The sequence below is a fragment of the Pseudorca crassidens genome, chromosome 4, assembly GCF_039906515.1.
Source record: "Pseudorca crassidens isolate mPseCra1 chromosome 4, mPseCra1.hap1, whole genome shotgun sequence".
In the NCBI taxonomy this organism is placed as follows: Eukaryota; Metazoa; Chordata; class Mammalia; order Artiodactyla; family Delphinidae; genus Pseudorca; species Pseudorca crassidens.
This window is the reverse complement of record NC_090299.1, coordinates 30,212,580-30,239,921: the sequence shown is the minus strand read 5'-3', so window position 1 is coordinate 30,239,921 and position 27,342 is coordinate 30,212,580. Positions and strand designations below refer to the sequence as shown.

The 27,342-nt window shown below is 41.3% G+C and overlaps 1 protein-coding gene and 1 long non-coding RNA gene across 2 annotated transcripts in view; one reads left to right on the top strand and one right to left on the bottom strand.

The window, feature by feature from the left end:
• The window catches only part of MCUB (mitochondrial calcium uniporter dominant negative subunit beta), a 90,640-nt gene that overhangs the window by 19,299 nt on the left and 43,999 nt on the right, over window positions 1-27,342 (top strand).
• Window positions 22,594-27,342, bottom strand: part of LOC137223500 (uncharacterized) — a 28,944-nt gene continuing 24,195 nt past the window's right edge. The window contains exon 3 of the long non-coding RNA XR_010942900.1: window positions 22,594-22,940. This is a non-coding gene — a long non-coding RNA (uncharacterized lncRNA). The remainder of the gene's footprint in view (window positions 22,941-27,342) is intronic.

Here is a 27,342-nt window from a genome sequence, read left to right as displayed (position 1 = left end):
CTTGAAATTAATGAATTTTATGGCATGTAAATTAAGCCTCAATCAAGCTGTTAAAAAAAAAAAAACAACCCCAAACAAAAAAACTTTTTCCAGAGATTGAGTCAAAACAAAAATATTTGAAATCTGACTGAAAATGACAATTAGATGGGCAGAGAAATAACCAAATTCCTGTAACAGAACAAAAAACTTTTGAAAATTACTTTCACAACAACCTTGAAACAAAATTTTGTGGAACTCAGCTTATTCCTTTAAAAGATAGAGTTCTAGATTTTAGTAAGAAACAGTGACTAAATTTATGACTAAATTATAAAGCTGTGTTTTAAGTATTGCATCATTATTGAGATCATAACCTTTTTCTAAGACTTAGGCACGTATAAAAACACATATAAGCCTATGCTGGAAGCTTTATAAATGAACTAAATTCAAAAATATTTATTTCTTTTCTCAGCCATTATAAGTAGTAATTTTGCTGCCTTTGTTGTACTGGAAAATGAACACAGTAGAAATGAAAACTTCTAAGCTGTTTCAGTTGATACGTTTGAAATAGTTAGAAGCAAAATCCTAAGTGGTTAATGGCTATAATATGATCTAAAATACAGAAACTTTAAAGAGCTACATCCAGTATCTAAGGGACAGATCTGAAAAGGTTCATTTGTTTGTAATGTAAGAAGTTGGTTTTTCAAAACTAAGTTGAGCCGTTACCTTCACCTTATGGTCATAGAAGCCAAATCACAACTTTCACCTTAATGCCCCAACTGAAGGGCCAGGTAGAATTGTGATGGAACTGGTAAGACTACATCTTGAAAAATGTATCACCTATTTCTCATCTTTAAAAATATTCATGCTAACAGGTGACATATCAAAGGGAGGGTGAAATTTTGCAGCCGATAGACGTGTGTTGTTGTCTTGCTGTTGTGACGCAACCCGTCAGGTAACTTGTTCTTTTTCCTTGGGCAGCAGCATTGGGTGTGACTGCAGTGAGAATGAACTCAGCATTTGAGTCAGTAAACTCAGTTGCGTCTTACTCCGTGGCAGCTGAACTGACATTTCTGTTTTCTGCTGAGTTTTTGGTAGTTGCCTCTGATGCTGAAACCATAGCTTTTAGCAGCATTTGATGCTGGAAATGGCCAAGTGAAAGAAAATCTTGTTTTACCCTCACCCCCAAATTGAGGATTCCATCTGCTATTTTTATCCCTTAGGAAGGGTTACATTTCCTAGTTCAGGACTAGCAAAAATTCCTTTCCTGACAAACTGCTTCCTTTTCTGTTGGGTGATAAGAGTGAAGTAAGTCAGTCTGACCTCTTTTCCTGCCATGCCTATCATAGACAAGGGTCAAGTTTTATGCCTCACTGTGATAGCTTTCATTGGCCAAACATCACCAATTCTTGGCTTTTATTTTTTATTTATTTTTTTTTTGGGGGGGGGTACGCGGGCCTCTCACTGTTGTGGCCTCTCCCGTTGCAGAGCACAGGCTCTGGACGCGCAGGCTCAGGGGCCATGGCTCACAGGCCCAGCCGCTCCGCGGCATGTGGGATCTTCCCGGACCGGGGCACGAACCCGCGTCCCCTGCATCGGCAGGCGGACTCTTAACCACTGCGCCACCAGGGAAGCCCTTGGCTTTTATTTTTTAACACCTGTTTTAAATTATGTCTGTCATTTTTGGTAATTCCATATTTTGTGGGAACTGAATGGGGTCATAAATAATGATTGATAAATCAACCTGTAATGTCAGTGCAGTAAGATTTTCATGGAACCTGATAAATTAATTTTGAAATTCGATTGGAAAAAAATAGAATAGTCAAAATTTTTTAAAAGAAAAATGAGAGGGACTTATCCTAACAGATGTCATCTAAGACTATCATAGTTAAGTGTAGTATCGGTTCAGGAATATCTAAACGGATGAGGGAATAGAAGAATGAGTAAAGAAACAGACTATATACTAATGGGAATTTAGTATATTATAAAAGTGGCATTTCAGACCAGTAAGAGAAGGGTAGATTATTCAGTCAGTGATTTGGGGATAATTGATTATCCATTTGGAGAAATAAAGAAGTGTAAGTTTGTACTTAATACATTCACAAGATAGACTTCATATGATTTGAAAAACTCAATATGAGAAACTTTGGAAGTACTAGAAGGAAATCTAGGAGAATATTTAAAATCTTAAAAATGAGATATAAGTGAAAATATTGATAAATTTCATGTTAAACTAATTACACCAAAGTAATAAAATTTGTAATAAGATTTGTGCAGTTATTAGTATATTAGTAAAACTCTTAAACATAATTTTTAGAGGCTGCATAATATTCCACAATGCAGCTGTACCATAACAGTTCTCAGTTGCATTTCAAGTTCTCATATAAAATTCCTGACATCCTTGAGTGAATTTATGTTTTCTAAAAGATGATACTCTGAACTGGTTCAGATAATCCAGGAAAACCATTAAACTAGAAGCACCTCTTGGTCCAGATACTTTCTTTCTTAACATTTCACATTTGACTTTCTGATTAACTTAAAAAGTGCCCTTTTACATTTGTTCTTTTTATTTTTTTTAATTTATTTTTTATTTTTTAAAATTATTATTTTTGGCCACGCTGTGTGGCTTTTGCAGAATCTTAGTTCCCCAACCAGGGATTGAACCCAGGCCCTGGCAGTAAAAGTGTCAAATCCTAACCACTGGATCCCCAGGGAAGTCCCTGTTCTTTTTAAAAAGTGACTTTTTAAGTTGCATTTTAACATTTTTCTTTTAAAGTTAGTTAGTTTTTTGTTTGTTTTTTTTTTTTTTTTTTTTTTTTGCGGTACGCGGGCCTCTCACTGTTGTGGCCTCTCCCGTTGCGGAGCACAGGCTCCGGACGCACAGGCTCAGCGGCCATGGCTCACGGGCCCAGCCGCTCCGCGGCACGTGGGATCTTCCCAGACCAGGGCATGAACCCGTGTCCCCTGAATCGGCAGGCAGACTCTCAACCACTGCGCCACCAGGGAAGCCCTGAAGTTAGTTTTTAGATGTATTTTATTCTTAACAATTTATTTGTTCCCCTATTTTATTTATGACTACCTGGTAAACCATTAGGAATCTAACAAGGTATAAACAACCTAGAATTAAAATATTTTCAAATTTAAATACTGGAATCTTGTTTTCAAGGGCTGTGTTTGGATGAAACCCCCAATACATATTTTTTCAATTTATTTTATTGACGGATAGTTCATTTACAATGTTGTGTTAATTTCTACTGTACAGCAAGTGATTCAGTTATATATACGTTCTTTTTTTTTTTTTCTTGGTTGTGTTGGGTCTTCGTTGCTGCGCACGGGCTCTCTCTAGCTGCGGTGAGCAGGGGCTGCTCTTTGTTGCGGTGGGCGGGCTTCTCACTGTGGTGGCTTCTCTTGTTGCAGAGCACAGGTTCTAGGTACGTGGGCTTCAGTAGCTGTGGCTTGCAGTCTCTAGAGCTCAGGCTCAGTAGTTGTGGTGCACGGGCTTAGTTGCTCCATGGCATGTGGGATCTTCCCGGACCAGGACTCGAACCGATGTCCCCTGCATTGGCAGGCGGATTCTTAACCACTGCGCCACCAGGGAAGTCACTATATATACATTCTTTTTCGTATTCTTTTCCATTGTGGTTTAACACATAATGAATATAGTTTCCTGTGCTATACAGTAGGACTTTGTTGTTGATCCATTCTCTGTATAATAGTTTGCATCTGCTAATCCCAAACTCCCAATCCATCCCTGCCCCTCTCTCCCCCCCTTGGTAACCTCAAGTCTGTTCTCAATGTCTGTGAGTCTGTTTCTGAAACCCCAAATATAAAACAGATGAAATGGACACCTGTGGTGAATGGCGCTGGGGTTCCAGACTCTGATGTGTCTGATCTTTCCGTCTGGTCATCCCTCCATGTTTGTGGGGCACCTCTGCAGATTTCTTGAAACATGCTTTGAAAACCATTGATTGACAGTAAGAGTGCCTGGGTAAAAAAAGCACAAAGGTGTAGTGAACAGGCTAACGGACTAGTGAGGTTCCCAGGATTTAAGTGCCAGTCTTCTTTAAAGCGAATATATTGTGCTTTTGGAAGTTATTTTTGTGTAGCCATGTTGGCGTTCTTCTAGCAGTCCTCCAAATGACAGCCACTGTTGCTCTCATAAATTTCTTTGGAAGGTGGAGCCTAAAGTGTATGGTCTTTAGCCGCTCCTTTTGCTTCAGGGTGAATTCCATGCCTGGCCCAACAAGTCCTGCCTTGTGTGGATGAGTAGGGCTGATGTACCAGAGCAGCGGCCCCCAACCTCTTTGGCACCAGGGACTGGTTTCATGGAAGACAGTTTTTCGATGGGCGGGGGGTGGGGGGGCGGTGTTCAGGCAGTAAGGCGAGCGACGGGCAGCGATGGAGAGCGGCAGATGAAGCTTCGCTCGCCCGCCGCTCACCTGCTCTGCGGCGCGGTTCCTAACAGGCTGCGGACTGGTATCGGTCCATGGCCCGGGGGTTGGGGTCCCCTGTTCCAGAGAACCCTGTTTGTCAGAAGGCAGGGCGGAGGGGTTTGACTCCTTGGTCTGACTCAGTATCTACACGCTGACATTTATCTCCCCTGTAGGAGTAACTTTCAAGGCGGTCTGTCTGCAGTCTGTCTTCTTGGTTCTTGTTATTCTGTAGGAATAACATTCAAGTACTTGGAGCTTGAGTGTTTTCCCTCTCTCTGCAGACATGGATGTGTGCTCCACACGTTAGCTTTCACCCCGCTTGCTTTAGTTCAAAGCAATAGAGAGAGCCTTTCGGTTTAGGCATCTTGGCCAAAGTTCTACAAATAACCTTCATTTCAGTCACTACCTCCTGTTCTGGGATATGGAAACTAAGATGTAGACAGGTTTTCTTTTATGGAATTGTCTTTTCACTGGTGTTGCTTAAGATTAACTCCTGGTTGAACTTTAATCACATTTCTCATGGTGTCTTTCTTTCTTTCAATTCTGCTGATCAGTAGGTTTTATGAGGGCAGGGATTATGTCCCTTTCGTATCCCCAGGGCCTGGAATAGTACCGGGCACCTTGTAGGTTCTCAATACATGTTACTTCCCTGTCTGACTTTTGTCCATCTGCCTGAGCAGGTAGGAGTGCTACTATTTCTTTCTTAGACACGGCCTGTATTCAGAGCTGCTTTATCATAAGAACGTTAGGACCCTTTGGTGTTTCTTCCCTCTAGTTGATACAGATCCGAAAAAGTTACCATTGACAATTCATCTGGTGGTAGGCTCCCTACGGTGTTTCTTTTTTTTTAACTAGGGAGAAGTTCCCTTCAACAAATTCTTATCAGTTTTTTGTCATTTTATGAGGAGGGAATATTCTTTAAAAATTTTCTACTGGAAGGCTGTTAGAATTATGCTAAGAGTAATATCATACGTCTGTTTTCTCTTAATTCTTACAGTAAGTTAGTAACCTTCTGATCCCCAGTTTCTCCACCTTTGGGAATTTTTATGAATTAGGGGTACATTTGGAAGTATTTTGTGAAAGTAAGTGCTTACGATGTTGTCATTGCTCTATACCTGACTTCCTTTTGCTTTTGTTTGCTTATAGTTTACGTCCTTTCTAATCCAGTTTTTAAAATATCGTTTCATTAAAATAGTGAAAACTACATCTAATGCAGTTTCCATCTAATCTAGCTGTTTTATGGAATTTTAAAATTGAACTTCTTTTTTATTGGAAGGGCTGTGAAAGAGAGTAAGGGCAAAAAACCCATTGAGTTTTTAAAATTTAGTTTATTTTTATTGGATTTATACGTGCAATCATTAGGGGTCACATAGTTATACCAGTTGCTGTGAAAACATCATTTACTAAAAGCAGGTGCTTCCTCTTTTTAGCTGACAGCCTTGACTTACCACCATGGCTCTAAATGATATGCTTATATTCCTGTCCTTTGACATTTCAGTTTTAGGCACTTTCTGTTGACTTCTGCGCAAGATGAGGATTCAGCTGTCTTCACTCTGGCCCCATACTTCTGTCTCCAATTCTCTCTGTAAAGTTTTCATCTCAGCTCAGTGTTCAGGGCTTCCTTTTCCTTTTCTGTCCAAGATTTGTCTTGCCCAAAGTTAAAAACTGTTGTTCTGTATCCAGGTGTGCACACACACTTGCACTGAATTTTCTTCCTGCTACTCAGTAATTCAGCCTTAGACCTCCCTTCGGTTGGGTAAGTCTCCTCTCAATGTGTTGAAAGTCATTAGAAATGCTTTCAATTGTATCTTCCCGAGGAGCTCTTTCTGGAGGCTTCTCCCTGCAGCTGCCCCTTCTGATCCCTACCTTTGCCGTAGTCTTCTGACGTGTTGGTTCCTGATCCCTGGAGAGCTTTCTTGGTTTATTCAGTCAATTTGCTAGAGCAGCTCTTCCAGTGGATTTGGCGGGGGCGGGGGTGCGGGTCGTGGGGGTTTACATACACAAATGATAAATATATATATATAGTTTTTTGCGGTACGCGGGCCTCTCACTGCTGTGGCCTCTCCCGTTGCGGAGCACAGGCTCTGGACGCGCAGGCTCAGCGGCCGTGGCTCACGGGCCCAGCCGCTCCGCGGCATGTGGGATCTTCCCGGACCGGGGCACGAACCCGTGTCCCCTGCATCGGCAGGCGGACTCTCAACCACTGCGCCACCAGGGAAGCCCCACGAATGATAAATATTTTAAAGACTTTACATTGAGTAGTTTGCTTGCATTAGCTGTGTATTGATCTCTGGAAAGAAAAGCATTTTCCTCGGAGTTTTGGAGGCATTTCTCCATTATATTTTAGCTTCCAGTGTTAAATCCAGTGCCACTCTGCTTCTTGGTTCTTCGTATGCAATTTTTTCTTTTTAATTTCTGGAAGCTTACGGGGCCTTTGCCCTACAGAGAAATTTGACATTCAGAAGTTTCGTAAAGATGGGCCCGAGGCAAATATCTTTATTGTGTTGGCTATCAGTAGGCTGTTTGAACCTGGAGACCACGTCCTTTTGCTCGGGGAATTTTTCTGTTTAATTGGTGAGTTCTCACATTCTCCGATTGCTCCCTTACTTTGTGGTGCAACAAGGTGTTCTAGGCTCATTTTGTGTTTTTGCTGCCATAACCTTGGACGTAGCTTTTCCTCCAAAGAATCCAGGTTTCTTTTAGTGCCTAATGGTGATTTAAAAACCAAGATCTGGTGGCTTTGTGTGTTCCTGGCTACCAGTTGTAGCTGTTGCTACCAGTTGAAGACCAAGCTAGTTAGAAAAATAAACAATAAATAAATATATGTATACTATTCCTGTATAACACAGTATGTGTATTTTATGTAACACACACGCACACATATACCATGAGTTCATATTTGATACCAACAATTCCAATCTAACACCAAAGGTGCATGTCTAACAGTGAGGAACCTTTCTGTATTATTTCAATTTTTTTTTTTTTTTTTTATTTGTGGTACGCAGGCCTCTCACTGCTGTGGCCTCTCCCATTGCGGAGCATAGGCTCCGGACGCGCAGACTCAGCAGCCATGGCTCACGGGCCCAGCCGCTCCGCGGCACGTGGGATCTTCCCGGACCAGGGCACGAACCTGTGTCCCCTGCATCGGCAGGCAGACTCTCAACCACTGCGCCACCAGGGAAGCCCTGTATTATTTCAATTTATTTAATTTGGTCAAGCCTTGAATATGCATAAAATAGAAGTTTTCAAATAAGCATTCTGTGCCACTGCTTAGAAAAGCTACTCCCTAGAGTTCAATATCGGTTTATAGTTCTTTTTTAGGTAAAGTTTACATACAATGAAACACACACATCCTGTGTGCACAGCTTATGAGTTTTGACAGGACATAGACCTGTGTAACCTATCCCTCTATAAAGCTGAAGAATATTTCCATCACACCAGAAAGTTCCCTCATGCTTTTTCTCCATCAGTCACGGGAAGAATTTAAAAGTAGTAACGTACGTGTGGAGATATTGAAAGTAAGAGAGCCAGGAAAAAACATTAAGATATGTTCTGTGTTATAAATTCAGTCCTTTTTAGGCACTTACTTGGGAGACTTCACTCATGGTTTAGTGTTTTCTTCATTTTTCCAGGCAGCAGACTAATGTTTCTTTCAATGCCAAAAGTGCCAGTACTCACTTCAAGGCTAGAGCATGTATGTGTGTGCAAGTATAAACACACACATCTTATTTCATGTCAATCAATATTTTTCTACGTAATTGAGGAAAAACAGGAGCTTTCCCTCAAGACTGGGGACAATGTATAGGGAATCACTAGAGTGTTAAGAACTGCTGTAGTCCTAGGAATTCCCTGGAGGTCCAGTGGTTAGGACTCCATGCTTTCATTGCCGAGGGCCTGGGTTCTATTCCTGGTTGGGGAACTAAGATCCCACAAGCTGTATCAAAAAAAAAGAAAAAGAAAGGAAGGAAGGAAGGAGGAAAGCAAGAAGGAAAGAGAGGAAGGAAGGGAGGAAGGAAGGGGGAGGGAAGAGAGGGAGAGAGGGAAGGGGGGAGAGAGAGAGAGAGAAAGGAAGAAAAGAAAGAAAGAAAGAAACAGTGTAGTCCAGTCTTCTGTTGAAAAGCAAACTTGGGGAAAGATACCAAACACTCTTTATTTCCAGTTTTGTCACAAAGTTGGGTAAAGCAACTATTGGAACTTGAAGACCCACCTGGTGCAGCCCTGTTGCCTTTCAAGTATATGTAAGATGGAGACTGAATGATTATTTGAGGTCACTTCTGGGCCTTCTGAGAAGTACATGTATCCCATTCCTTTCTGTGTCTGCATGTAATACTGATCAGATAAAGCATCCAAAGCATGAAATGATGATTGTTAGTAGAATTTATTTAGAACACCAAAGTGCATGTTCTTACTCAGAATGATGGAAAAGCTTTATTTGTAAACAGCCCCTATAATTGAGAGAACTCGATTATAAGATTGTCAGTGCAATATACACTTATATCTCCTACCCTGGATCTAGTCATAAAGTGAGCTAATGATGCCACATTAGAAGTTTTAGCCATTTTGAATTTTTCTGTAATCATCACCTTCAGTAATACATGACAGTAAGTATACTTTCTAGATCATTTAGCTCAATTACTCCCTCGCATTTTATCAGACAGGTACAGTCAGGGAGGCAGAATTTAAGTTTGTGCAAATTTCCCTGGTGCTGCCTCTCTGCCTTTTGAACGTGTAGCCAGTCCAGGGGTAGTGTCAGCCCTCCAGAAGTACTTGTCAACTTATTGGCAGACACAGTAATTGGCCAGGTGTTGCTCCTCTCACCAGAGCAGAAAAGCCTGGGGGAAGAGGTGTAACCTTACTTCTTCCATTTACATTTAATGACACCTGCTGCCTTGCAGGCTGCCACTTCTAAATTTAGCAGATCTCCCGAGAATTTCTACAACAGGGCGTTTACCATGGTGTACAATCTGTATGGATTTCGGGCGCTCAGTAGATATCTGCCTTAAAAATCACTTCTTATATTCCCTGCAGGTTGCTGAAAAGTGTGGTTCTGTTGTGAGGGTTACAGTGGGGTCCAGTTTGCATGTATCCTTCAGGAATGTCGCAGCAGTCTACCTGGTGACCTATTTGCATGAGATTCCTCAGCTTTCCAGGAGCACCGTGAGGGGCAGCATGGGGGCATATTGTCCGGGCTAGACACTGGCATTAAAAAGAGGGAGAGAGGGACTTACCTGGCAGTGGTTAAGACTCTGTGCTTCCAATGCAGAAGGTGCGGGTTTGATCCCTGGTCAGGGAACTAAGATCCCACATGCCGTGCAACGTGGCCAAAAAACTAAAACAAGAAAAAAAAAAAAGAGGGCAGGAAAGGCAGCCCCCTGACTAGCCCCTGGAGAGAACTCACAAAGACATGGCAGCTCAGCCTGCAGTTCGGATGGAAGGGGGCGACCACCAGAAGTGTCCCAAATTGGGACAGAGGGACAGTGGGGAGGACCTGCTACTGCAGTAACTATGAACGAGGGTCTTCTGGAGTGAGTTTAGATCTCAGGAACATTGGATCACTTCTCTTTTACTTTTGATCTGGGCCCTTGATTTTTCATATTGCCAGTGAGGCCTGATTAAAAAGGATTTGTTCAGGGACTTCCCTGGCGGTCCAGTGGTTAAGACTTAGCCTTCCAATGCAGGAGGCGTGGGTTCGATCCCTGGTCGGGGAGCTAGGATCCCACATGCCTCGTGGCCAAAAAACCAAAACATAAAACAGAAGCAATATTGTAACAAATTCAATAAAGACTTTAAAATGGTCCACATCAAAAAAATCTCAAAAAAATAAAAGGATTTGTTTAAGAACTTAAAACTAAGACTTCTCTCACTGAATTCCTTTTACTTTTAGAATACATACATGCAGTTTTCTTTCTGCAGTCAAATGGTTTATTTTGTTTTGTTCCCTGAATTGGCATCAAATGAAATAAATTGTGAACGTACTTCAATAGACCAATCTGTATTCAGCTGTTCAAAATATAGTCAGTCAGCCATTCTACATCAGCCAAGTGTTGTGTCAGAATAAATAGGGTGGACATTTATCATCTCTGAAGAATGCTTATATTTTAACTTTGGGATGAAAAGGCATTGACTGTCCTTGACATTTAATATGTTAAAAAAAAAACAAAAAACAACAACCAGCCAGCTATCACTTCATTTGGAGAAAAAAGGTGAAAGTGGAGAAGGTAGAAGGCACTTTTAATGCTGGATATTCAATTAAGCCCTGTGGTCCAAGAACAGAATTGGATATCATGGCTTGCTGTGGAATTTGAAGCCCTAACTAAGTGCTGAGCTTTGCTGAGGATTGAATGTCAAATCAGGTGAAACTCATAATACCTCATTTCCATTCAAGACCCCTTTCCATCTCTCCCAGGGTTGTCTGATCCTCTTGGACCTTTTTTGGCTCTATGTCTTATATGACAGAGTAAGTCTTGGGAGCTATGGAAAACATCAGAGCTACTGGAAACAACTTTGCAGTCTTTACTCTTTTTTCTGGAGTTAAGTATTTTTAGCCCCAAAGCACGCGTTTAGAGTATCTAGGGTCTTTATACTGCATTAGTGTTGAGGGAAGGCTGTCTAGAAGGTCCTTGGAGGCAGCTCTACCTTAGAATGTTCTCTGCTGGATCCTCTGAGTGGTCTCTTGGATTCAAAAATCTTGGTTTTATGGATTCACTGGACTGGTCCAGCCCCAGTGAGAGCTGAGCTGTGCTGGCCAAATTTAGACGTCTTATTAAAACCACGTGAACATGAATTGGTAGTTAGAACTATTGTATGTCAGATGCGGGACAGTGTTTTCCTTATATTGGGGTACCTTGGAGATGCCAGTCAGTCAGAAGGTTGCTCACTGCACAGAGGCTTAAGGGATGTATTGTCCAGGCTGTGATGAACAACCCATTTCCTCTATAGGAAATGTGGAGTTTTAGTGATTAAATAGCAAAAGTACTTTATCGTGCTTCAAGAGTCCTGGGTTCTTGTTCTAGTTCTGCCACTACCTGTATGACCTTAGCAGGCCTTTTACCCCTTGGGGCCCTGGTGCCCTTGTCTGAAAAAGAAGGGATGGAATGAGGTGGCCTAGAGTCTGAGCCTTAGCAATCAGATGCAGCATTTGCCTCGCCTTACTAGTGTTCAATGCCTGTAATAAATTCCACCTCTCATCCGGATACCAGGAGTAGCCTACATTTTCCTCCTTCTCCTTTTTTGGTGCTATTGTAGTAAAATGGTCGAGTCATAGATTCAAAGCTATTTTAAAGAGAGTCCAGCACAATCATCCGTCTGATGTTTGGGGGAGCCCACACTGATTTAAAAGCTATCAGCTCTTTGGGACTAAAACACTGCATTAGGTATTTAGACATCCCTGGGGCCCTACTAGCTAGTGGTCGGAGTAGGTCTGAGAGGGGGCTGGGAAAACCCCTGATTCCTGAACTTAGCTTGGAGAACAGGGTCTACTTAGGATGGGCTAGAATTGAGAGACCCAAGGCCCCTCCATGGGGGATCTTGAGGGGTTTTAAGACATGTTTTTATTATATCTTTTTTTTTTTTTTTTTTTTATTATTATTATATCTTTTAATTCCATGATACTGTATGAATCTCTCACCTCTGCAAAGGGTTTTCCTGTTAGACTTAATCTAAAATATATTGAGGGAGTCTCGTTTGCTTCCTAGTGGATGTTCCTTTTCTAACTTGCTTGTTTGCTCTTAGGTCTGCTAATCTGGACTGTTTTGTTAGGAACTTTGAAGGGTTTGAGATGCTAGCCTACTGGTGTAGTTATGTGATTGATATGTGTGTGTGTGTGTGTGTGTGTGTGTGTGTGTGTGTGTGTGTACTGTAGAAAGATGTGGCATCTGGGTCAGGGAATAGAGTTCTTTATTCATACAACCAGAGTACCATCGCAGTGTTGGGCCCCTATACCGGGGCCCACAGGCAACACATGAAAGCTCATGGAATTTCTCTGTGGAGGTGGCAGGTTTCACCTCACTGTGAGAGACAGAGAACAGTGTATTTTCTTCTCTTAGAGACAGTCCTTCCCCTCCCCTCACAAAAGGAGGGAGGAAAACCTTTGCTCCTTTGAGATAAGATGGAAAGTGACCTGGGTTCTGACCCTAACCTTTTAGAATGTACATGCATCTTTGTGAGGGCAGGTTAAGCATTCCTGAAGGTGCTTATGACCAGGAGATGTCTCCAAGGCCTGGGCTTCTGTAAATACCTAGAGAGGTAGACGTAGCTATCTGGAGATAGTTCTCCAGTCTTCCTGGCACTTTGGGAACTCAGCCAATGGGCCTAGTCTGGACTGTCACTATTTGGCTTCTTATGGAGATAAGAAAGTTTTATCATCCGTTTCAGATCAGAGCAATTAACTAGACAGATGGCTATAGATCTAATCCTTAGGGTATGTGAAAAGTAAAATGCATATAAGCGATGTGAAAGCAAACATTCATTATCTTTATATTATATACGTTTCCGTGTCTCAAAGGGCTAGGGCTTTTTACAGGAGCACTGAGAAATCCAGGGAAGTTTTATTTCCCCGTCTACCAAGGATGCTTACACAATTCTGACATTCCCTTTTTTTTTTCTTAAAATAGAAACTTAATAGAGAAGTAAAAGGAGTAATTCAGTTGCTTCTATATCATATGAGTCAAGATTTCTGGAAATTAGGGCCAAATCTCACTGTGATTCAAATAGAACCCATAGTCTAGGCATGTATTTCTTTTCCTCTGTTAAAAAAAAAAGGCTGACGTTTGAAGGCTATTCCTTTTTATTGGTATTGCTCATGCTGGTGAAAATGAAGCAGATGGCAAACTGGGGCATTTTAAATTCCATTGCTAGCGAAGGCTATAAGAAGATAAAGCCCTCTGATTACGCTACATTGATCAAGTGATTAAAATGAAAAGGGTCATTTTGTAGCAGAATTCTCCTCATCTTCTGGACTAGACTCATGATGTGAAAATTTTAGAATAAAATGACTGTCATTTAAAAGAGACTGCTTGTTAATTTGTTTTTCTCGTTAATTTTGTTGGTCTCATGGTATATTAGTCATTTCAGGCTGTTATAACACAGCACCGCTGACTGGGTGGTCTAAGCAACAGACATTATTTCTCACAGTCCTGAAGGCTGGGAAGTCCAAGATCAAGGTGCTGGCAGATTTGCTTCTGGTGAGAACCCTTTTCCTGGGTAACTGACAGCTGTCCTCACGTGGCGGTGAGAGAGCTCTGGTGTCTCTTCCTCTTCTAAGGGCACTGGTACCATCATGGCGACTCCACCCTTAAGATCTCGTCTAAACCTAATTACCTCCCAAAGGCCCCACCTCCTAATATCATTGCATTTGGGGTTGGGACTTCAACATACGAATTTGGGGCGGGAGGGGGGGACACAAACAATTTGTCCCTAACAGAAGATTTGAGAGTGACTTCCAGTAAAAAATGGCAGGTTCAACAAATACATAATGGTTTCCTTCTGAAACCCTAAGAAAGGAAGACTACAGGAATACAAAAGAGATATAAGCCCACAAGGATGAAGGTGGTTTCTCGTTGCGGAGCACAGGCTCTAGGCACACAGGCTTCAGTAGTTGTGGCGTGCAGGCTCAGTCGTTGTGGCTTGCGGGCTCTAGAGCGCAGGCTCAGTGGTTGTGGTGCATGGGCTTAGCTGCTCTGCGGCATGTGGGATCTTCCCGGACCAGGACTCGAACCCGTGTCCCCTGCATTGGCAGGTAGATTCCCAGCCACTGCCACCAGGGAAGTCCCTGTGAAAGACTCTTTTTTTCTTCCAAGGGCACATCTGAGAAGGGTCACTACATGTAGTGCTGAGGGAGAGGACACTCTTGACTAGTGACACCTGTCATTCATATCAGTTCCCAAGCTCAGTGAGCAACAGGTGTCATCACTTATGCACCATCATGTCCACTTAGGCAAGAAAAGGAAGTACCTCCAACATGGTGAGTAGAAACTTATGAAACAGAGGGCATAGACCAAAAGTTTAAGTTCAAAGAGGATACAAGTAAAAGGAGTGATAGATGCATGGTGCTTTGGGGTTCTCACTCAGAAAACACTTGATAAAGGAATAAATGACTGAATATTTTGATACTTGTTTTTCCCCTTTAGTGCATATTTCTAAATTATCTTTCTAATTATTTCCTTTCCCAGTAATCAGCTTTGCTTAAATTGTAACTACCTCCTGCTAGAGAATTTTATGTGCTATTTTTACTGCTTTATCTTAGTAATAGAACAAACTTTAGGTCTTCATTATGTGTACTATCCTGACTAATGTACCTTTTGCTTGTATGAATCTTAAAAGACTTGCCAGTGAGGTTTTTTTTTTTAATTAATTAATTTTTATTTTTGGCTGTGTTGGGTCTTCGTTGCTGCATGCGGGCTTTCTCTAGTTGCAGCAAGCCGGGGCTACACTTCATTGTGGTGCGCAGGCTTCTCATTGCGGTGGCTTCTCTTGTTGCGGAGCACAGGCTCTAGGCACGCGGGCTTCAGTAGTTGTGGCACGTGGGCTCAGTAGTTGTGGCTCACGGGCTCTAGAGCACAAGCTCAGTAGTTGTGGCACACAGGCTTAGTTGCTCCGCGGCATGTGGGATCTTCCTGGACCAGGGCTCAAACCTGTGTCCCCTGCATTGGCAGGTGGATTCTTAACCACTGCGCCACCGGGGAAGTCCCTTGCCAGTGAGTTTTGATAGTACCTTACCTCTAGTAGAGAATACACAGTGGGGCTGTATTGTCCATGGTCTGAGCCACTTACTGCCCAGCAGATAACCAACTATGAGGACGTAGCTCAGCTCTGAATCTTGTCATCCTTCCTTTCACCGAGCTTATTTTGCTTTCATTTGGACTTGACACTAACCTTAAACATGTGTAACTTAGCCTGTTTTGCTGACCTTTGGATTTTCTTGAGGGCATTGCAGACTTATGTTTTTCATTTAAAATTTCAGTAAAGAAGAAAATGGAAACCTCTGATAATTCCACCACTAAGGAATAACCATACTAATATTTTGCTATTTTCCTTACAGCCTTTCTCTGTACACAGTCATGTTTGTACATAACATGTTCTTAAAAACATGTACTGAAGTCAGAAGTACAAATGGTGTATAATATGCTTTATGTGGATTTGTTCTCTTCCAAGAAAGTAAGAACATGTTATAAAATTGCAAACAATACCTCATCTGTTGGACACAATTTGTGATTATGAATTTCTATATTTGGAACATGGGGTTTAATTTTGTTCTTTTGATTTGCAACTGAATATATGCGTGTTCAGTTGGCAGAAACCTAAATATGCAATTTCATGTTAAAAAGTCACCACCCTTTGCACCTCTCTTGATTTCCTTCTTTGTCCCAACCATGTTGTTGTAGTCGCTCTGCTTTGTAACACTAGTATTAGCATTTTGAGGTACCCATCTCCACTCAGTTTTATAAAATAGTAGTGATATATGCAAACTGTAGTCCAAATTTGCTTCAACCTTCTGGCACAGATGCTTGCAAAACTGAGCTGTTGTCTGGCATAGGATCATTCTAAGTGTTTATTCCTTAGCTCATGGTTTTTACTGTTGGTGTTTTGGCAAGGCGGGTTTTTGTTCTCTTTAGTTTATTGCAGAATGTTTAGCGTCTCTGTTTAGCTATCGTGTTTGTAACACCCGCCAGTCGATATGGCAACTGAGAAAAGCTCCCCACACATTTCCACGTGTGCTTGGGCTGCCGGGGGGTGGGGGCAACAAACCACAGTTGGTTAGCTGATGCATTAGAGTCCAAATTTGGTGTAAAGGAAGTGAAAATGTATAGTTATGAAAGTGCTGGTTTTGAAATACAAAAAATTTTATTTATAAATAAATTTATTCATACTTTTATACAAATGCATTAACATTATATGTAGTTTTGGATCTAACTTCTTTCAGATATCATTATCATGAGTCTTTCCTCGTGTGGTAAATACTTTCTTGAAAACAGTTTTCCTTTTTTAATAAATTTATTTATTTTATTTTTATTTATTTTTGGCTGTGTTGGGTCTTTGTTGCTGGGCACGGGCTTTCTCTAGCTGCGGTGAGCAGGGGCTACTCTTCGTTGCGGTGCGCGGGCTTCTCATTGTAGTGGCTTCTCTTGTTGCGGAGCTCGGGCTCTAGGAGCACGGGCTCAGTAGTTGTGGCGCACGGACTTAGTTGCTCCACGGCATGTGGGATCTTCCCGGACCAGGGCATGAACCCGTGTCCCCTGCATTGGCAGGCAGATTCTTAACCACTGCGCCACCAGGGAAGCCCTTGAAAACAGTTTTAATGGATGCATAATAATTGTATTTTATAGATTAATAATTTATTTAACGCTTCCATTATTATTGGATAGTTGGGTTTGCTTCACGGTTTTTTTGTTTTGGTTTGCTGTTGTAAATAATATTGCAGTTAATCTCTTTGTGGAGATAAAATCTAATTAGATACTTAAGCCCACAATAAGGAATATGCAAAGATTTTATTTTCCTACTTAATCTCTTTTAAAACCTACTTTAGGTAATGATGCTCTCAAAACTATTTGGGGAAGGTGAAAATAAGAGTACCTTCCCTTTATTCCTTGAAAGAGCCTGGGAAGTCTTGTTTTCACATGTAGCTTCTTGGTATTTTATGTCTAGCAGATGCCCCTGGTCCTTGCGCACATCCACTTTGTCGGCCGCTGATTTCGGTTGTGGCTGTGATGGATGGTGTCTTGCAAATTCAGACTCACCTTCCACTGTGGGTGTTCCACCTCAAACTCATGTACACCCTGTCTTTCTGCAAGCGCAGCCTGGAAGGGCAGTGGAGTTAGTGCCCCTCCCCCTCCCCCAGGGGGCAGTCCTCAACCAGGCTGAGTCAACACTCTGGCTTCCTGTCTTCCAGATCTACAATCCTGGGAGATAGTTAAAATGCTTCTCGTGGGTACTGGCCGAGTTCGTCCCCTATCGTCTCTAGCAGTGACCTCGGTAATGCTCGTAGATTTAGCTTTTCTTCCTTCCCTGTCTCATGCCTCCCATCTCTCACTCTAGTTTCATAGGATCACCTCCAAAATAGATTACTGCACCCACATCCTTGTCTTAGGCTCTACTTTCGGAGAAACCCAAACTAAGACTCATATAATAATTTACTTTTTTGGTTACTATATTTCTTATTAAATTAATATATTGCATTTTTACCTAACCAAATGGCAAGTGAGGAAACAGCCTAATAACAAATTATGGTTAGCAAAGATACAGAACACCTACGCCAGAGTCAAGTAGGAACCGTAGTAGAAATAAAATATCCTATGACCTGACTGAGGGTATGATTTTTCTAGTAAACATCATTAGTCTTTAAATAGTTACATTGTCTAAAGTGTACTTTAAGTAATGGTCTTTTTCCATAGGCTCTTTCTTGTTTATGACTTACATACAGCAAAGAAAATTGTCAACTTAACTATAAGCTTCTTAGAGGATGCGCTTACTACCCTCCCCAAACTGGTGTCTTATATATTATACCAACCATCCCAGTTGGTTCATTCCATTATTGAATATTGAATCTCTTTCTATGTTGTGCTGTTCTTCAAAAAATTAACAGAGCTTTTAGGTTATCCGTGGAGTTAGTCTGTAATTGTGTTTTGGAGTCATGTTGCTTCTGCGTAGAAATTACAGTAATCATAATAGTAGAGTAATAGTAATGTTGGACTCACTGTTAAGGTACTTTACACACCTCAACTTGGACACTTATGCGAACTCCGAGAGGTAGCACTGTGGTCCCCGTTGTGTAGATGAGCACACTTTAGATTTAGAGAAGTTAATGTCCCCAGATCACATAGCTGCTGAGTGACCGTTTGGACGCTCATTCCTGTCTGCCTAACTTAACTCTGCCTTTAAATACTTTATCCTTTCTCATCAGATGGTTTCTGAGGCCTTTGGGGACTGACATGATGTCCCTGAGACAGGGGTAGAGGCATTACCTGCCAAGCCTTCTGTTCTTCCACTTTCTGTGCACAGGCCCTGCAGATGCCAGGCAGATGCCTGGATAACCTCTAACACGAGGGTCAATTTAAATTCTGGAACCCCACAGCAGAGGTTTACAGCGACTCCTTCTGGCTCACCAACCCCAGTGACAGGACAGGAGTGAGGCCTGCCCTTCTCTCTTACTGATTTCTTTCTTTATTGCATATTGTGTGCAGGAAACAGTTCATCACGGGACAGTACTAATTCCAAGTTCTAGCATCACAATTCTCTTCCTTTTCTAGCCTTACTATTCAAACTTGTACCATAGAGGGATTGTAGTTGGTCCCATTCACTGCTATAATTTATTGTACATGTGCCCTAAATAGCTCTTTATGAGGAAACTTCAAGTAACTTATTAGATGTAACAAGAATATGAGGTTAAGGAAAGGCATGTTTGTTGAGAGCCTCCCAAATGCCAGATGTTGTAATCTCCCACATGCGTGCATTAATGTTCAGTTTTTATCATAGCTGATTCTATTGATGGCAATAATTTGTATGTTTTTTCTCTTTGTTATTGATATAAAGAGATAGGCAGTTGATTAAGCATAAAGAGCAATTAACCAAAAATCAGGCCCTCGAACGGGTGCATGGCATAGTGAGTTTAGTTTATTTCTTGTATTTGGTTGTAATAACAATGTTCATTAGAATATTTATGGCCATGTTTGTACTAGATATGTTTTTCGAGTTGGTTATAACATTTTTACCTTACTATGGGATACTTTTCATATATACAGAATACCATACTTCGAATTGTATGTTGATATAATAAATATTTTTAAACAAGCAAAAAAAGGTAAAGAGCATTTATTATATTAACAACACATTGTCTTTATGATGCTTGATAAATTTACAGACCCCCCTTCCTCTGTGCTGTTAAGTACCTCCGGGTGGTAAAGAGGCAACTTGATCCCCATGTACAGGTGATGAGACTGAGGCTCAGAGGGACTAGATAATTAGCTCAAGAAGCCACAGTGTCGACATCTTCTAGCTGTAAGTTATAGTAAACCTCGCTAGTTTGGTTGAATTTATTTCTTTGATTTTCCATAACTATTAATAGAGTGGATTGGTTAGAAAGAAGAAATGGGTTGAAGAGAAAAGATTAAGAGACTAGAAAGAGTGGTTTTGGTTCTAAATTCTACAACTGAAGGCTCAGAGTCTGGGTCGTAGGAAGAGTTTGTATACTCCTTCTCCAACTTTTTCCTACACATTTGAGAGAAGTTAGTGATTACCCTAGTTATTTCTAATATACCACGCATAAATGTTGCACCATAGATGGAATGAAGGCTGGCTAACACTTTGAAATGCTTAGAAGAAAAACCATGTGAATCTGAGTTGGCAGTATTGAATTATGATACCCTGAGAGAAAGGAGCACAGTGTTCTATAGTAGCTGCACACAGAGGCAAATTTTATCCCTCAAGATTTTATAGAATATACTATAATAAAGTAGGGACAGAGCACATAAAATAGAGCAGTTTTTTTTGGGTTTTTTTTGCGCGGGCCTCTCACTGTTGTGGCCTCTCCCGTTGCGGAGCACAGGCTCCAGACGCGCAGGCTCAGCGGCCATGGCTCACGGGCCCAGCCGCTCCGCGGCATGTGGGATCTTCCCGGACCGGGGCACGAACCCGTGTCCCCTGCATCGGCAGGCGGACTCTCAACCACTGCGCCACCAGGGAAGCCCAACAGAGCAGTTTTATACTTGTTTCTGCTTAATGCCAAGCCACAAAATTATAATGTCACTACCAGAGTTATTACCCAAGAATAATTAAATCACAATGAAATGACTTTAGTGTACTTGCACCTCTGTAGTTGATCCGTAGAAAACATGCACATCAAACAGTGTGTGGATTTTGTGGCGTTATTAATAAGTACATGTTTGTCAGTTGCAAAAGGAGTATGTGCTTATTGTAAGCAACTTAAAGAATCCATTCTCCACATTCCCTCTCCCTTCCCACACCCAGTGGTAACATGTAATAATACATGTTTGTTTATTTTAAACAAAAAGATGGAATAAGGAATATAAAAGCTAATGTTTCTGAAATTTTGGATGAAATATGTAAAATAGCCAAATTATTTATTGGCAAAGAGTTTTGAATGGATGGAAACTAAAAAGTTAAAACCTATAGGAAAGATCTTAAAGGATCTTCAGGATTTTGGAAAGTAATTGTGTGACTTCAAGGCTGTTTTATTTTTAATAGAAACATCAGTATGATTTAAAATCAAGGACCATCTGGGGCATTTAAAAAACCAATTATTTAATTTTGTTAAAATATGCTCTAATTTCTTCAAGATTGAATCCTACAGGTGTCTCTGTGGATGGGCTCAGAACACCCTAAACCATCATAGATCTATCACACACCATTACAACTGTTTATTTACTCATTTGTCTCACAGTGTAGGGATTATATCTTGTTTACTAGTATATTTCCAGGGTACATTATATAGCAGATACAGTTAAGTGCTCACTAAATGGTTTTGGCTGAAAGGGAAAGAGGATGCAGGATGAGATAAGGCACCTCGGCATTCTGAATGGAATACAATTTTTCCAGTGGGTATAGTCAGAAATATCTTCATTTAGGTTATCTGCCCTAGTCATTTCCTTCGTGATCTTTCCATAATGCATTGGTCCTCAGTGTTACAGCTCAGAACGGATTGAGTTTTAATCTTTTCTGTTGTTATTTCAATTACAAATGAGTGTCCTAGATTAGGGTTCTTGTTAGCCAGTGTCCTACATTCTGAGGCAGCACCCCAGCTGTAGTGTAGATGTCTGAGACTCTGCCAATTCTGACTTGTCAGCACTGTTTACTCTTAGCACTAGATTCTCTCTTCCTCACTTCCTTCCTAATTTTACAGTTCTTGCCCATTCCAAATACCTTCTAGAAGTTTCTTACAGAAAATAGATAAAGTTTGAAGATTTTTCTAGCAGAGAAAATTTACAAGAAAAAAGTTTTTATCACAATTTTCTTTTTCTTTGAAAAAGAAACTAGTCTGAAGAAGAATACAAAGGCTTTATAGAAGAGATTTAGTAAATTTAACATTCAAAAATTTAATATTCAGAATCATGTCTCTAGTACATAAGTGATATCATATCAACTGCCACATGGATAAGTGATTATAATTCTGAATACTCAGATTTAGGAAAAGTCCTTTGAAAGCCAGGGGGTTTTGAAAATAAAAATAATAATAGTAAAGGCAATGTGGCCTGGTGACTTTGAAGTCAGACCAGCCTGCATGTGAACTTGGACCCTGTGATTTGGGCCCTGCAAGCTACTTAACCCGTAGAGTCCCCTTAGGGAAACAGGAAGAAGAACACCTACCTCATGGGGTTTACTTGAGGATTAAATCATGTAACACGGGCAAAGTGCTGCTATATAGATTTTCAGTAGCTGGTAGCTCCTGTCTCAACAGTAGTGTTACAGTTAAGGCAATACAGCACATTTGTATTGTCCTGTACCTTCCCTATATTAATTACAATTAAACTTGGTGAAAACAACAGAATCCTACTCTGACTTTCTTAAATGACAAGAAATCTATTGGAAGAACATTTTAGTAGTTTCTAGAAGGAATAGCTGGATACCTGTTTTCTGCGGGGATGGGAACCAGAGCAAGTCCGTGAACTTTGCATCGGGGAATCATCTGTCTCTCCAGGGCACTTCTATATGATGCTCCAACAACCTCGGTCACTGCCTGCTTGTTCAGGTTTTCACATTTCCAGGAGAAGGTGGTGGCCTGGCTCAGGTCTGTAGCCCTGGTCAGCTAAAAAGGCTAAAGAGAGTCTGGCCACTGGAAAATCATTCTAGACAGGCCAGCTGCCCAACTGCCTCTCCTCTGTATAGCATTTGAAGTATTTTTGAATTTCTTTCATTTTAATTTGTAAAACTTAGGCTCTTGAGGTAAGAAGTAAAACCGCATATGTATTTGTCCACATTTAAACGAATAAATTTATTCATTTAACAATTTTTTTTGAGTACTTACTATGTGCCAGTCCCTGTGCCTGATTTCACAAATGACTAAGGATTTATTTCTGACTAGCCTAAGACATGCAGTTAGCGGCAGTCTGATTTTTCTGCAGTTTACTTCAGAGACAAAATGAGAGTAACTTTGAAATTTGATCGCCAGTAGGCGCCCGACATAATCTGTTCTTCACTCCCCCCCACCATCCTCCGTCCCCGTTTCCTTGCGAGAACACTACATCTCTTTTTTTAGGAAGTAATGGTTTTATTGATTGACATTTGTGTTTTCTGCATCTATTTGTAGTATTAATTGTTGTAATTATTTATGAGTTTTCACAAGGACAGAATTTCAAAGATGATGGTAATGTAGAAATCACCTCATCCCATTACATCTTTTTCAGATGAATAAACGGAAGTTAGGTGGCTTGTCAGTCATGCATCTTGTCACAGAATCAGGATTGGTGCTCCGGCTGTTACTCATTTCAGTCCAGGCTGTTTCAGAAATCCAGTCTTTCCTCCATGTATGAGAATTTTCGAGTAGTTTGGGATAAAGATATATGGAGCAGAGATGAGAGACCTCTGAAATAGGAAGGTATAGCAGATACTAAGTTTCTCTGGGAAAATGCTTATACCATACTTACCTATTATCATTAAATGCTCACCTCTTTTTTTTTTAAAACTAATGCAAACTTTGATCTTAATACCTGATATTTTCTTTAAGAAACCATGACTGTAATACATAAGTGATGTTATGTTACTTACCAAACAAATGCCTAGCTACCAGTTCAGCTGCTTAGACTTAATTATGCTCTCAAGGTGGTGTCTGAGTGTTTTGACTAATTTGGTTTCATTTTGTTAAGCTAGATTTGTAATCTAGCTCAAAGAAAGAGCTAGAATTTTAAAAGGCTGGATGCTGTTGTCCACAGCTTTTGGGAGTTAAAGCTGGGTTTTAAGATAAATGGGAGCTGGCAGAAGTGTTAGGAATTTGCTGTTAATTGTTTGTGTTTCTAAGAATTCTATTTTAAGGAAGCCTGGATAGCATTCTTACTTGCAGGATTGAACTGAATAAGTTGAGACGTATTTGCTGTGTTTTATTATATTATGATTAAAACAGCCTCCTTTTTTTTTTTCTTTCTTCATCACACAACAGTTTTTTATTTGTGGATATTTGTTAAACATTGAAGGGGAGAAATGAGAAAAGGAAGAATCGTGGAGGGGCTTCCCTGGTGGCGCAGTGGTTGAGAGTCCGCCTGCCGATGCAGGGGACACGGGTTCGTGCCCCGGTCCGGGAAGATCCCTCATGCCACGGAGCGGCTGGGCCCGTGAGCCATGGCCGCTGAGCCTGCACGCCCGGAGCCTGTGCTCCGCAACGGGAGAGGCCACAACAGTGAGAGGCCTGCGTACCACAAAAAAAAAAAAAAAAAAAGAATCGTGGAGATTAATATGTGAAAAATAATGCTACTATTACATGTTAGAGTAATGGATAAATGATTCCATTATGCACCTTTGCTAGGGAGATTAGTTTTTGGTTTTTTTTTAATTTCTAATAAAATTAACATAGCTCAAGACGCACCACAGCTTTCAGTTCTAATCTTCTGACCATTATCGTTATTTCTAAATTTAGTTTCTTGAGATTTAAAAAAATTTCCTCAAAAGATACTAAGCTTATCCCCAAGTAGATCTTAATCCTTCAAGTTTTTCTGTGACCAGTAGAAGATGACTGATGTTTACTGGCGTGTATCTGGAAGCATTTTGGAAGGAATGACAAAAGAAGTTGAATTTTTTATTGAAATATTTAGAGTAACCGACAAAGCCTAAGGGTACTCAGGAAGAATTAAATTCATCTCAGTAATTATTTGAGTATAAGGTGAGGTGCTGCATGATTTAGGGGAATTAAAGGGTCCGGGCTTTGCCTCCTCAAATGGAATCCATGAAGTAATTTAGGAAGTGAATAACCTTTGATGAGGTTCGGGATACATGAGCCCAGAATATGGCTCCTTGACAAGAGAACACGAGTCAAGGTCCCTGTTCTCTTGAAGTTTTAGTGGGGAGAGGCGAGTGAAAAGTGAACATGTAACTGATTCGATTGCAGGTCAAGATAAGAATTAGGAAGAAGATAAAACAGGGCGAAGTGAGGGACAGGGAGTCCTGCAGCGGGAACAGCATTGGACGGGGCGATGGGAGCTCCACTTGAGGCAGCTTTTGAGTGAGAGCTGAAATGATAGGGGTCAGTGGTACACAGACTGAATGGAAGGGTGTTCCAGGCAGAGGAAGTGGCAAGCGCAAAGTCCCGTAGCAAGAATGAAATGGATGAATTTCAGGAACAGAGAGGAGGCCAGTAGCCTAGAGAGGACATAGCGAAGGGAGGAGAAATAGAGGGGGACAGAGAGGTAGACAGAGGCCAGACAGTGGAGGAATTCAAATTTTATTCTAAGTGCAATTGGTGGGCTACTGAGTTTTTAGCAAGGGAGTAACAAGATTTAATTTATGCTTTTAGAAGATCATTTTGGGTCTCGTATGGAGGATAGATTGAAGAGGGCAAGAATAGAAGCTGGGAAACCAGTTAAGAGGTACTTAGAGGAGCTCTGGAGAGGTGCTGGTGGCTTGGAGAAGGTTGGCAACAGTGGAAATAGGAAGAGTTTGATCAATTTGGAGTTCGTTTTGGAAGTAGAGCGGATAGCACTTGCTGAGGGATTGTATGTGTGAAAAGAAAGGGCAGTGAAGAAGGACTCCTTGGTTTTGAGCAGCTGAGTAGATGGTGGTAGCCTTTACTGAGATGGGGAGAGTCAGCAGTGGCTGATGTGGGAGAGAAAACTTAGCCTTTCTGCTTAGTTGGGGTTTTCTTGAGGGAGAGGAAAGTGAGGACCAGAAAGGTTAGGACCCTGGGCATAGGTCCTGCAGCTAGAACCAGGACTCAAATTCAAACAGTCTGGCTTTCACCCTTGCACCCTTGTTTGGCTTCATGTTTGGCTAGAGTTTTAAGGATAGAGGCGAGGAGGGGAGGGCACTTAAGGCAGAGGAGACCGTGGGCAACAAAGTGTGAAGCCTTGGAGCAGCAATTTGGGACTTGTTGATGGAGAAGAGTTCTTTGTGGGTCCTGGCTGGTAGGGTCTCAGAGAAACCTACATCTAGCTTCCTTCTTGATCTCCCTAAGTTAAGATTCAGTCCATCCTCGGGACTTCCCTGGCAGTCCAGTGGTAAAGACTTCGCCTTCCAATGGAGGGGGTGCGGGTTCTATCCCTGGTCAGGGAGCTAAGATCCCATATGCCTCACGGCCAAAAAACCAAAACATAAAACAGAAGCAATATTGTAGCAAGTTCAATAAAGACGTTAAAAATGGTCCACATCAAAAAAAAAAAATCTTAAAATTCAGTCCATCCTCTTGAGAACTTTTAAGAGCTGAAGCTAGAGCATTTCTCCAGGCTAGATGGTTTACTAGAAATTTGATTTGGGAAACGTGGCTTCTTTTTTCTTTTTCCTTTATCGGATTAAAAAAGAATCCTCTAAAATTCTTCTGAAGGGTTATTTTTAGCTGCAAAAGTCCTCTTTTTCCCTTGAATTATATGAACTGCCTTCTCTGGACTCTCATGTTATATGAGCTGACTTGTTATTTGAAGAGTTCCTGAGCTTTGCCATTTCACAGATTTCAGAGCATTTAGAATTCCCTTTAATTCTTTATGTAATAGTTTGCTCTCATCTTCATCTTTTCTGCCTAAATAGCAATCTCCGGGTGAGGTCAGTGACATCACCGATGTGACCAAGCTAGGGTAGTTTGCCATGGAGGATATTCTTTCAGAGGAAGCAAGTTGCATAAATAATTTCTGCTCAGGAAACAACTGAGTACCTATCCAGTCTCTACAGTTCTGTTTAGTGTAGTATTTAACACCCGCCACACACAGTTGGGCAGCTGACTTGTAGCTTTCGATGATGAAGAACACATTTCTAGTTTATGAGTATTACCCAATCTCTTATGCTTTGGGACTTAGGAATTTGTTTTTCAGCTATCACACTTGCTTTTTTGTTTTTTCCCCCCAACATTGGATAACTAGATAGGAATGTGAAACTCCTCCAATTCACTAGAGGTCTTTTTAACTCTGAAAATAAGTTACATAATAGAATGAAGCTGAGTGCCTGTGGCTTGTTTTACTAAATAACAGAAATATTGAACCTCACAATATATGCTAACATGCTTTTCCTTAAAAAAAAAAAAAAAGGATGAAGTAGATGAGAAAAAAGAGGAAGTATGGTGTCCGTTATCAATTTATTATCCCTCAGCTTCAAATCTCCCCTTCTTTGCTCTGTGATATTGGAATTGGACCCTGTGAACCTTTCCCTTTTGCCAGCCGGTGCAGTGTTAGGCTTTGTCAGTAGAGGGACTGGAGAGACACTGCAAGGTGCATGGTCAGGCCACTCAAGATGGCTGTTCTCTTGCTCTCTGTACTGGCCCTGCTCAACCAGTGCCTGTTTTACCTACACCCTACTCACATGACTGACCTTCCTACATACTGGCTCAGCCCCAGCTAGCGATTGTTCTTATCAAAGGGGTGGTGAGGAACGTGCCCCTTTGCTAGTTTCCCTGCTAACCGATGAGCCAACCTGACACCAGTTCCCCCTATGACTGGCAATCTCCCCTTCCCTGGGAGTGAAGACTGCCACCGTGTCCTGCCCACTGTAGGCCACACACAGTGGGGTGTTGCTCCAGGACCTTGCTTCAGACGTGTAAGCTCTCCCATCCATTAAACCATTGATGTCTCTGTCGCTGACTCTGGGCTCTTTCTTCGGTCTTAAAGCTGAGCCTTGTAGATCTGCAGGGTACAGCCCAATACAAGGTGAGAGTAGCAGGAAGTACAGCTGACCCTTGAACAACAGGGGTTTGAACTGTGTGGGTCCAATTATATGGGATGCTTTTCAATAGTAAGTACTACAGTGCTATATGATCTGCAATTGGTAGAACCCGTGGATGCGGAGGACCTGAGGATGG